At 43.0% G+C, this 9,530-nt stretch overlaps 22 non-coding genes across 22 annotated transcripts; all 22 read left to right on the forward strand.

The window, feature by feature from the left end:
• Positions 1 to 160: 160 nt before the first annotated feature.
• TRNAF-GAA (transfer RNA phenylalanine (anticodon GAA)) lies at positions 161 to 233 on the forward strand. Its single transcript has one exon. It is a non-coding gene; the product is annotated as a tRNA-Phe (tRNA).
• Positions 234 to 463: 230 nt separating this feature from the next.
• TRNAF-GAA (transfer RNA phenylalanine (anticodon GAA)) lies at positions 464 to 536 on the forward strand. Its single transcript has one exon. It is a non-coding gene; the product is annotated as a tRNA-Phe (tRNA).
• Positions 537 to 765: 229 nt separating this feature from the next.
• TRNAF-GAA (transfer RNA phenylalanine (anticodon GAA)) lies at positions 766 to 838 on the forward strand. The gene has a single exon. It is a non-coding gene; the product is annotated as a tRNA-Phe (tRNA).
• Positions 839 to 1,368: 530 nt separating this feature from the next.
• On the forward strand, positions 1,369 to 1,441 carry TRNAF-GAA (transfer RNA phenylalanine (anticodon GAA)). The gene has a single exon. It is a non-coding gene; the product is annotated as a tRNA-Phe (tRNA).
• A 229-nt stretch (positions 1,442 to 1,670) lies between these two features.
• TRNAF-GAA (transfer RNA phenylalanine (anticodon GAA)) lies at positions 1,671 to 1,743 on the forward strand. The gene has a single exon. It is a non-coding gene; the product is annotated as a tRNA-Phe (tRNA).
• Positions 1,744 to 1,972: 229 nt separating this feature from the next.
• TRNAF-GAA (transfer RNA phenylalanine (anticodon GAA)) lies at positions 1,973 to 2,045 on the forward strand. Its single transcript has one exon. It is a non-coding gene; the product is annotated as a tRNA-Phe (tRNA).
• An 833-nt stretch (positions 2,046 to 2,878) lies between these two features.
• On the forward strand, positions 2,879 to 2,951 carry TRNAF-GAA (transfer RNA phenylalanine (anticodon GAA)). The gene has a single exon. It is a non-coding gene; the product is annotated as a tRNA-Phe (tRNA).
• Positions 2,952 to 3,029: 78 nt separating this feature from the next.
• TRNAF-GAA (transfer RNA phenylalanine (anticodon GAA)) lies at positions 3,030 to 3,102 on the forward strand. The gene has a single exon. It is a non-coding gene; the product is annotated as a tRNA-Phe (tRNA).
• Positions 3,103 to 3,181: 79 nt separating this feature from the next.
• Positions 3,182 to 3,254, forward strand: TRNAF-GAA (transfer RNA phenylalanine (anticodon GAA)). Its single transcript has one exon. It is a non-coding gene; the product is annotated as a tRNA-Phe (tRNA).
• A 985-nt stretch (positions 3,255 to 4,239) lies between these two features.
• On the forward strand, positions 4,240 to 4,312 carry TRNAF-GAA (transfer RNA phenylalanine (anticodon GAA)). The gene has a single exon. It is a non-coding gene; the product is annotated as a tRNA-Phe (tRNA).
• A 531-nt stretch (positions 4,313 to 4,843) lies between these two features.
• On the forward strand, positions 4,844 to 4,916 carry TRNAF-GAA (transfer RNA phenylalanine (anticodon GAA)). Its single transcript has one exon. It is a non-coding gene; the product is annotated as a tRNA-Phe (tRNA).
• Positions 4,917 to 5,145: 229 nt separating this feature from the next.
• Positions 5,146 to 5,218, forward strand: TRNAF-GAA (transfer RNA phenylalanine (anticodon GAA)). The gene has a single exon. It is a non-coding gene; the product is annotated as a tRNA-Phe (tRNA).
• Positions 5,219 to 5,597: 379 nt separating this feature from the next.
• Positions 5,598 to 5,670, forward strand: TRNAF-GAA (transfer RNA phenylalanine (anticodon GAA)). Its single transcript has one exon. It is a non-coding gene; the product is annotated as a tRNA-Phe (tRNA).
• A 380-nt stretch (positions 5,671 to 6,050) lies between these two features.
• On the forward strand, positions 6,051 to 6,123 carry TRNAF-GAA (transfer RNA phenylalanine (anticodon GAA)). Its single transcript has one exon. It is a non-coding gene; the product is annotated as a tRNA-Phe (tRNA).
• Positions 6,124 to 6,491: 368 nt separating this feature from the next.
• On the forward strand, positions 6,492 to 6,564 carry TRNAF-GAA (transfer RNA phenylalanine (anticodon GAA)). Its single transcript has one exon. It is a non-coding gene; the product is annotated as a tRNA-Phe (tRNA).
• Positions 6,565 to 6,641: 77 nt separating this feature from the next.
• TRNAF-GAA (transfer RNA phenylalanine (anticodon GAA)) lies at positions 6,642 to 6,714 on the forward strand. Its single transcript has one exon. It is a non-coding gene; the product is annotated as a tRNA-Phe (tRNA).
• Positions 6,715 to 7,095: 381 nt separating this feature from the next.
• On the forward strand, positions 7,096 to 7,168 carry TRNAF-GAA (transfer RNA phenylalanine (anticodon GAA)). Its single transcript has one exon. It is a non-coding gene; the product is annotated as a tRNA-Phe (tRNA).
• Positions 7,169 to 7,246: 78 nt separating this feature from the next.
• TRNAF-GAA (transfer RNA phenylalanine (anticodon GAA)) lies at positions 7,247 to 7,319 on the forward strand. The gene has a single exon. It is a non-coding gene; the product is annotated as a tRNA-Phe (tRNA).
• Positions 7,320 to 7,850: 531 nt separating this feature from the next.
• On the forward strand, positions 7,851 to 7,923 carry TRNAF-GAA (transfer RNA phenylalanine (anticodon GAA)). Its single transcript has one exon. It is a non-coding gene; the product is annotated as a tRNA-Phe (tRNA).
• A 682-nt stretch (positions 7,924 to 8,605) lies between these two features.
• Positions 8,606 to 8,678, forward strand: TRNAF-GAA (transfer RNA phenylalanine (anticodon GAA)). Its single transcript has one exon. It is a non-coding gene; the product is annotated as a tRNA-Phe (tRNA).
• Positions 8,679 to 8,755: 77 nt separating this feature from the next.
• Positions 8,756 to 8,828, forward strand: TRNAF-GAA (transfer RNA phenylalanine (anticodon GAA)). Its single transcript has one exon. It is a non-coding gene; the product is annotated as a tRNA-Phe (tRNA).
• A 78-nt stretch (positions 8,829 to 8,906) lies between these two features.
• TRNAF-GAA (transfer RNA phenylalanine (anticodon GAA)) lies at positions 8,907 to 8,979 on the forward strand. The gene has a single exon. It is a non-coding gene; the product is annotated as a tRNA-Phe (tRNA).
• The last annotated feature ends 551 nt before the right edge of the window (positions 8,980 to 9,530 follow it).

The following is a 9,530-nucleotide window of genomic DNA, read 5'->3' on the forward strand; positions in this document are numbered from 1 at the left end:
TGAAAAAGAGCCGAAATAGCTCAGTTGAGAGAGCGTTAGGCTGAAGATCTAAAGGTCCCTGGTTCGATCCCGGGTTTCGGCAACAAGAAAGGCTTTTGGGTCGTTTACATTAAAGTAAACTGTTTTCCTATGCAAAGTTTCCCTGGCTGCGTGAAAAAGAGGCGAAATAGCTCAGTTGGGAGAGCGTTAGACTGAAGATCTAAAGGTCCCTGGTTCGATCCCGGGTTTCGGCAACAAGAAAGGCTTATGGGTCGCATACATTAAAGTAAACTGTTTTCCTATGTAAAGTTTCCCTGTTTGCGTGAAAAAGAGCCGAAATAGCTCAGTTGGGAGAGCGTTAGACTGAAGATCTAAAGGTCCCTGGTTCGTTCCCGGGTTTCGGCAACACAAGTGCTTTTTTGGGTCGTGTATCTTAAAGTAAATTATTTGCTTCAGTAAAGTTTCCCTGTTTGCACGAAAGAGAGCCGAAATAGCTCAGTTGGGAGAGCGTTAGACTGAAGATCTAAAGGTCCCTGGTTCGATCCCGGGTTTCGGCAACACGAGTGCTTTTTGGGTCGTGTATCTTTAAGTAAATTATTTGCTTCAGTAAAGTTTCCTTGTTTGCATGAAAGAGAGCTGAAATACCTCAGTTTTGAGAGCGTTAGACTGAAGATCTAAAGGTCCCTGGTTCGATCCCGGGTTTCGGCAACAAGAAAGGCTTTTGGGTCCTATACATTAAAGTAAACTGTTTTCCTATGCAAAGTTTCCCTGTTTGCGTGAAAAAGAGCCGAAATAGCTCAGTTGGGAGAGCGTTAGACTGAAGATCTAAAGGTCCCAGGTTCGATCCCGGGTTTCGGCAATATGAAATCTTTTTGGATCATGTATCTTAAAGTAAATTATTTCCTCCAGGAAAGTTTCCCTGGTAGCATGAAATAGAGCCGAAATAGCTCAGTTGGGAGAGCGTTAGACTGAAGATCTAAAGGTCCCTGGTTCGATCCCGAGTTTCGGAAACACGAAAGCGTTATGGGTCGTGTACATTAAAGAAAGCTGTTTTCCAAAGGAAAGTTTCCCTGGTTGAATGAAAAAGAGGCGAAATAGCTCAGTTGGGAGAGCGTTAGACTGAAGATCTAAAGGTCCCTGGTTCGATCTCGGGTTTCGGCAATATGAAATCTTTTTGGATCGTGTATCTTAAAGTAAATTATTTCCAAAGGAAAGTTTCCCTGGATGCATGAAAAAGAGACGAAATAGCTCAGTTGAGAGAGCGTTAGACTGAAGATCTAAAGGTCCCTGGTTCGATCCCGGGTTTCGGCAACAAGAAAGGCTTTTGGGTCGTTTACATTAAAGTAAACTGTTTTCCTATGCAATGTTTCCCTGGTTGCGTGAAAAAGAGGCGAAATAGCTCAGTTGGGAGAGCGTTAGACTGAAGATCTAAAGGTCCCTGGTTCGATCCCGGGTTTCGGCAACACGAGTGCTTTTTGGGTCGTGTATCTTTAAGTAAATTATTTGCTTCAGTAAAGGTGCCTTGTTTGCATGAAAGAGAGCTGAAATACCTCAGTTGGGAGAGCGTTAGACTGAAGATCTAAAGGTCCCTGGTTCGATCCCGGGTTTCGGCAACAAGAAAGGCTTTTGGGTCGCATACATTAAAGTAAACTGTTTTCCTATGTAAAGTTTCCCTGTTTGCGTGAAAAAGAGCCGAAATAGCTCAGTTGGGAGAGCGTTAGACTGAAGATCTAAAGGTCCCTGGTTCGATCCCGGGTTTCGGCAACACGAGTGCTTTTTGGGTCGTGTATCTTTAAGTAAATTATTTGCTTCAGTAAAGTTTCCTTGTTTGCATGAAAGAGAGCTGAAATACCTCAGTTTTGAGAGCGTTAGACTGAAGATCTAAAGATCCCTGGTTCGATCCCGGGTTTCGGCAACAAGAAAGGCTTTTGGGTCGTAAACATTAAAGTAAACTGTTTTCCTATGCAAAGTTTCCCTGTTTGCGTGAAAAAGAGCCGAAATAGCTCAGTTGGGAGAGCGTTAGACTGAAGATCTAAAGGTCCCTGGTTCGATCCCGGGTTTCGGCAACACGAGTGCTTTTTTGGGTCGTGTATCTTAAAGAAAATTATTTGCTTCAGTAAAGTTTCCCTGTTTGCACGAAAGAGAGCCGAAATAGCTCAGTTAGGAGAGCGTTAGACTGAAGATCTAAAGATTCCTGGTTCGATCCCGGGTTTCGGCAACACGAGTGCTTTTTGGGTCATGTATCTTTAAGTAAATTATTTGCTTCAGTAAAGTTTCCTTGTTTGCATGAAAGAGAGCTGAAATACCTCAGTTTTGAGAGCGTTAGACTGAAGATCTAAAGGTCCCTGGTTCGATCCCGGGTTTCGGCAACAAGAAAGGCTATTGGGTCGTATACATTAAAGTAAACTGTTTTCCTATGCAAAGTTTCCCTGTTTGCGTGAAAAAGAGCCGAAATAGCTCAGTTGGGAGAGCGTTAGACTGAAGATCTAAAGGTCCCAAGTTCGATCCCGGGTTTCGGCAATATGAAATCTTTTTGGATCATGTTTCTTAAAGTAAATTATTTCCTCCAGGAAAGTTTCCCTGGTAGCATGAAATAGAGCCAAAATAGCTCAGTTGGGAGAGCGTTAGACTGAAGATCTAAAGGTCCCTGGTTCGATCCTGGGTTTCGGCAACACGAGTGCTTTTTGGGTCGTGTATCTTAAAGTAAATAATTTGCTTCAGTAAAGTTTCCCTGTTTGCACGAAAGAGAGCCGAAATGGCTCAGATGGGAGAGCGTTAGACTGAAGATCTAAAGGTCCCTGGTTCGATCCTGGGTTTCGGCAATATGAAATCTTTTTGGATCATGTATCTTAAGGTAAATTATTTCCAAAGGAAAGTTTCCCTGGTCGCAAGAAGAAGAGCCGAAATAGCTCAGTTGGGAGAGCGTTAGACTGAAGATCTAAAGGTCCCTGGTTCGATCCCGGGTTTCGGCAACAAGAAAGACTTTTGGGTCGTATACATTAAAGTAAACTGTTTTCCTATGTAAAGTTTCCCTGTTTGCGTGAAAAAGAGCCGAAATAGCTCAGTTGGGAGAGCGTTAGACTGAAGATCTAAAGGTCCCTGGTTCGATCCCGGGTTTCGGCAACACGAGTGCTTTTTTGGGTCGTGTATCTTAAAGTAAATAATTTGCTTCAGTAAAGTTTCCCTGTTTGCACGAAAGAGAGCCGAAATAGCTCAGTTGGGAGAGCGTTAGACTGAAGATCTAAAGGTCCCTGGTTCGATCCCGGGTTTCGGCAACACGAGTGCTTTTTTGGGTCGTGTATCTTAAAGTAAATTATTTGCTTCAGTAAAGTTTCCCTGTTTGCACGAAAGAGAGCCGAAATAGGTCAGTTAGGAGAGCGTTAGACTGAAGATCTAAAGATCCCTGGTTCGATCCCGGGTTTCGGCAACACGAGTGCTTTTTGGGTCGTGTATCTTTAAGTAAATTATTTGCTTCAGTAAAGTTTCCTTGTTTGCATGAAAGAGAGCTGAAATACCTCAGTTTTGAGAGCGTTAGACTGAAGATCTAAAGGTCCCTGGTTCGATCCCGGGTTTCGGCAACAAGAAAGGCTTTTGGGTCGTATACATTGAAGTAAACTGTTTTCCTATGCAAAGTTTCCCTGTTTGCGTGAAAAAGAGCCGAAATAGCTCAGTTGGGAGAGCGTTAGACTGAAGATCTAAAGGTCCCAAGTTCGATCCCGGGTTTCGGCAATATGAAATCTTTTTGGATCATGTTTCTTAAAGTAAATTATTTCCTCCAGGAAAGTTTCCCTGGTAGCATGAAATAGAGCCAAAATAGCTCAGTTGGGAGAGCGTTAGACTGAAGATCTAAAGGTCCCTGGTTCGATCCTGGGTTTCGGCAACACGAGTGCTTTTTGGGTCGTGTATCTTAAAGTAAATAATTTGCTTCAGTAAAGTTTCCCTGTTTGCACGAAAGAGAGCCGAAATGGCTCAGATGGGAGAGCGTTAGACTGAAGATCTAAAGGTCCCTGGTTCGATCCTGGGTTTCGGCAACACGAGTGCTTTTTGGGTCGTGTATCTTTAAGTAAATTATTTGCTTCAGTAAAGTTTTCTTGTTTGCATGAAAGAGAGCTGAAATACCTTAGTTGGGAGAGCGTTAGACTGAAGATCTAAAGGTCCCTGGTTTGATCCCGGGTTTCGGCAACAAGAAAGGCTTTTGGGTCGTATACATTAAAGTAAACTGTTTTCCTATGTAAAGTTTCCCTGTTTGCGTGAAAAAGAGCCGAAATAGCTCAGTTGGGAGAGCGTTAGACTGAAGATCTAAAGGTCCCTGGTTCGATACCGGGTTTCGGCAACACGAGTGCTTTTTTAGGTCGTGTTTCTTAAAGTAAATTATTTGCTTCAGTAAAGTTTCCCTTTTTGCACGAAAGAGAGCCGAAATAGCTCAGTTGGGAGAGCGTTAGACTGAAGATCTAAAGGTCCCTGCTTCGATCCCGGGTTTCGGCAACACGAGTGCTTTTTGGGTCGTGTATCTTTAAGTAAATTATTTGCTTCAGTGAAGTTTCCTTGTTTGCATGAAAGAGAGCTGAAATACCTCAGTTTTGAGAGCGTTAGACTGAAGATCTAAAGGTCCCTGGTTCGATCCCGGGTTTCGGCAACACGAGTGCTTTTTGGGTCGTGTATCTTTAAGTAAATTATTTGCTTCAGTAAAGTTTCCTTGTTTGCATGAAAGAGAGCTGAAATACCTCAGTTTTGAGAGCGTTAGACTGAAGATCTAACGGTCCCTGGTTCGATCCCGGGTTTCGGCAATATGAAATTTTTTTGGATCATGTATCTTAAAGAAAATTATTTCCAAAGGAAAGTTTCCCTGGTCGCAAGAAGAAGAGCCGAAATAGCTCAGTTGGGAGAGCGTTAGACTGAAGATCTAAAGGTCCCTGGTTCGATCCCGGGTTTCGGCAACACGAGTGCTTTTTGGGTCGTGTATCTTTAAGTAAATTATTTGCTTCAGTAAAGTTTTCTTGTTTGCATGAAAGAGAGCTGAAATACCTCAGTTGGGAGAGCGTTAGACTGAAGATCTAAAGGTCCCTGTCTTGATCCCGGGTTTCGGCAACAAGAAAGGCTTTTGGGTCGTATACATTAAAGTAAACTGTTTTTCTATGTAAAGTTTCCCTGTTTGCGTGAAAAAGAGCCGAAATAGCTCAGTTGGGAGAGCGTTAGACTGAAGATCTAAAGGTCCCTGGTTCGATCCCGGGTTTCGGCAATATGAAATCTTTTTGGATCATGTATCTAAAAGTAAATTATTTCCAAAGGAAAGTTTCCCTGGTCGCAAGAAGAAGAGCCGAAATAGCTCAGTTGGGAGAGCGTTAGACTGAAGATCTAAAGGTAACTGGTTCGATCCCGGGTTTGGGCAACAAGAAAGGCTTTTGGGTCGTATACATTAAAGTAAACTGTTTTCCTAAGTAAAGTTTCCCTGTTTGCGTGAAAAGAGCCGAAATAGCTCAGTTGGGAGAGCGTTAGACTGAAGATATAAAGGTCCCTGGTTCGATCCCGGGTTTCGGCAACACGAGTGCTTTTTTGGGTCGTGTATCTTAAAGTTAATTATTTGCTTCAGTAAAGTTTCCCTGTTCACACGAAAGAGAGCCGAAATAGCTCAGTTGGGAGAGCGTTAGACTGAAGATCTAAAGGTCCCTGGTTCGATCCCGGGTTTCGGCAACACAAGTGCTTTTTGGGTCGTGTATCTTTAAGTAAATTATTTGCTTCAGTAAAGTTTTCTTGTTTGCATGAAAGAGAGCTGAAATACCTCAGTTGGGAGAGCGTTAGACTGAAGATCTAAAGGTCCCTGGTTCGATCCCGGGTTTCGGCAATATGAAATCTTTTTGGATCATGTATCTTAAAGTAAATTATTTCCTCCAGGAAAGTTACTCTGGATGCATGAAAAAGAGCCGAAATAGCTCAGTTGAGGGAGCGTTAGACTGAAGATCTAAAGGTCCCTGGTTCGATCCCGGGTTTCGGCAACAAGAAAGGCTTTTGGGTCGTTTACATTAAAGTAAACTGTTTTCCTATGCAAAGTTTCCCTGGTTGCGTGAAAAAGAGGCGAAATAGCTCAGTTGGGAGAGCGTTAGACTGAAGATCTAAAGGTCCCTGGTTCGATCCCGGGTTTCGGCAACACGAGTGCTTTTTAGGTCGTGTTTCTTAAAGTAAATTATTTGCTTCAGTAAAGTTTCCCAGTTTGCACGAAAGAGAGCCGAAATAGCTCAGTTGGGAGAGCGTTAGACTGAAGATCTAAAGGTCCCGGGTTTCGGCAACACGAGTGCTTTTTGGGTCGTGTATCTTTAAGTAAATTATTTGCTTCAGTAAAGTTTCCTTGTTTGCATGAAAGAGAGCTGAAATACCTCAGTTGGGAGAGCGTTAGACTGAAGATCTAAAGGTCCCTGGTTCTATCCCGGGTTTCGGCAACAAGAAAGGCTTTTGGGTCGTATACATTAAAGTAAACTGTTTTCCTATGTAAAGTTTCCCTGTTTGCGTGAAAAAGAGCCGAAATAGCTCAGTTGGGAGAGCGTTGGACTGAAGATCTAAAGGTCCCTGGTTCGATCCCGGGTTTCGGCAATATGAAATCTTTTTGGATCATGTATCTTAAAGTAAATTATTTCCAAAGGAAAGTTTCCCTGGTCGCAAGAAGAAGAGCCGAAATAGCTCAGTTGGTAGAGCGTTAGACTGAAGATCTAAAGGTCCCTGGTTCGACCCCGGGTTTCGGCAACACGAGTGCTTTTTTGGGTCGTGTATCTTAAAGTAAATTATTTGCTTCAGTAAAGTTTCCCTGTTTGCACGAAAGAGAGCCGAAATAGCTCAGTTGGGAGAGCGTTAGACTGAAGATCTAAAGGTCCCTGGTTCGTTCCCGGGTTTCGGCAACACGAGTGCTTTTGGGGTCGTGTATCTTTAAGTAAATTATTTGCTTCAGTAAAGTTTTCTTGTTTGCATGAAAGAGAGCTGAAATACCTCAGTTGGGAGAGCGTTAGACTGAAGATCTAAAGGTCCCTGATTCGATCCCGGGTTTCGGCAATATGAAATCTTTTTGGATCATGTATCTTAAAGTAAATTATTTCCTCCAGGAAAGTTACTCTGGATGCATGAAAAAGAGCCGAAATAGCTCAGTTGAGAGAGCGTTAGACTGAAGATCTAAAGGTCCCTGGTTCGATCCCGGGTTTCGGCAACAAGAAAGGCTTTTGGGTCGTTTACATTAAAGTAAACTGTTTTCCTATGCAAAATTTCCCTGGTTGCGTGAAAAAGAGGCGAAATAGCTCAGTTGGGAGAGCGTTAGACTGAAGATCTAAAGGTCCCTGGTTCGATCCCGGGTTTCGGCAACACGAGTGCATTTTAGGTCGTGTTTCTTAAAGTAAATTATTTGCTTCAGTAAAGTTTCCCAGTTTACACGAAAGAGAGCCGAAATAGCTCAGTTGGGAGAGCGTTAGACTGAAGATCTAAAGGTCCCTGCTTCGATCCCGGGTTTCGGCAACACGAGTGCTTTTTGGGTCGTGTATCTTTAAGTAAATTATTTGCTTCAGTAAAGTTTCCTTGTTTGCATGAAAGAGAGCTGAAATACCTCAGTTGGGAGAGCGTTAGACTGAAGATCTAAAGGTCCCTGGTTCGTTCCCGGGTTTCGGCAACACGAGTGCTTTTTGGGTCGTGTATCTTTAAGTAAATTATTTGCTTCAGTAAAGTTTTCTTGTTTGCATGAAAGAGAGCTGAAATACCTCAGTTGGGAGAGCGTTAGACTGAAGATCTAAAGGTCACTGGTTCGATCCCGGGTTTCGGCAACAAGAAAGGCTTTTGGGTCGTATACATTAAAGTAAACTGTTTTCCTATGTAAAGTTTCCCTGTTTGCGTGAAAAAGAGCCGAAATAGCTCAGTTGGGAGAGCGTTGGACTGAAGATCTAAAGGTCCCTGGTTCGATCCCGGGTTTCGGCAATATGAAATCTTTTTGGATCATGTATCTTAAAGTAAATTATTACCAAAGGAAAGTTTCCCTGGTCGCAAGAAGTAGAGCCGAAATAGCTCAGTTGGGAGAGAGTTAGACTGAAGATCTAAAGGTCCCTGGTTCGATCCCGGGTTTCGGCAACAAGAAAGACTTTTGGCTCTTATACATTAAAGTAAACTGTTTTCCTATGTAAATTTTCCCTGTTTAAGTGAAAAAGAGCCGAAATAGCACAGTCGGGAGAGCGTTAGACTGAAGATCTAAAGGTCCCTGGTTCGATCCCGGGTTTCGGCAACACCAGTGCTTTTTTGGGTCGTGTATCTTAAAGTAAATTATTTGCTTCAGTAAAGTTTCCCTGTTTGCACGAAAGAGAGCCGAAATAGCTCAGTTGGGAGAGCGTTAGACTGAAGATCTAAAGGTCCCTGGTTCGTTCCCGGGTTTCGGCAACACGAGTGCTTTTTGGGTCGTGTATCTTTAAGTAAATTATTTGCTTCAGTAAAGTTTTCTTGTTTGCATGAAAGAGAGCTGAAATACCTCAGTTGGGAGAGCGTTAGACTGAAGATCTAAAGGTCACTGGTTCGATCCCGGGTTTCGGCAACAAGAAAGGCTTTTGGGTCGTATACATTAAAGTAAACTGTTTTCCTATGTAAAGTTTCCCTGTTTGCGTGAAAAAGAGCCGAAATAGCTCAGTTGGGAGAGCGTTAGACTGAAGATCTAAAGGTCCCTGGTTCGATCCCGGGTTTCGGCAATATGAAATCTTTTTGGATCATGTATCTTAAAGTAAATTATTTCCAAAGGAAAGTTTCCCTGGTCGCAAGAAGAAGAGCCGAAATAGCTCAGTTGGGAGAGCGTTAGACTGAAGATCTAAAGGTCCCTGGTTCGATCCCGGGTTTGGGCAACAAGAAAGGCTTTTGGGTCGTATACATTAAAGTAAACTGTTTTCCTATGCAAAGTTTCCCTGGTTGCGTGAAAAAGAGGCGAAATAGCTCAGTTGGGAGAGCGTTAGACTGAAGATCTAAAGGTCCCTGGTTCGATCCCGGGTTTCGGCAACACGAGTGCTTTTTAGGTCGTGTTTCTTAAAGTAAATTATTTGCTTCAGTAAAGTTTCCCTGTTTGCACGAAAGAGAGCCGAAATAGCTCAGTTGGGAGAGCGTTAGACTGAAGATCTAAAGGTCCCTGCTTCGATCCCGGGTTTCGGCAACACGAGTGCATTTTAGGTCGTGTTTCTTAAAGTAAATTATTTGCTTCAGTAAAGTTTCCCAGTTTACACGAAAGAGAGCCGAAATAGCTCAGTTGGGAGAGCGTTAGACTGAAGATCTAAAGGTCCCTGCTTCGATCCCGGGTTTCGGCAACACGAGTGCTTTTTGGGTCGTGTATCTTTAAGTAAATTATTTGCTTCAGTAAAGTTTCCTTGTTTGCATGAAAGAGAGCTGAAATACCTCAGTTGGGAGAGCGTTAGACTGAAGATCTAAAGGTCCCTGGTTCGTTCCCGGGTTTCGGCAACACGAGTGCTTTTTGGGTCGTGTATCTTTAAGTAAATTATTTGCTTCAGTAAAGTTTTCTTGTTTGCATGAAAGAGAGCTGAAATACCTCAGTTGGG

Source organism: Phalangium opilio, unplaced genomic scaffold (genome assembly GCF_054372755.1).
Source record: "Phalangium opilio isolate 3A_F unplaced genomic scaffold, DU_Popi_V2 ptg000038l_1, whole genome shotgun sequence".
Lineage (NCBI taxonomy): Eukaryota > Metazoa > Arthropoda > Arachnida > Opiliones > Phalangiidae > Phalangium > Phalangium opilio.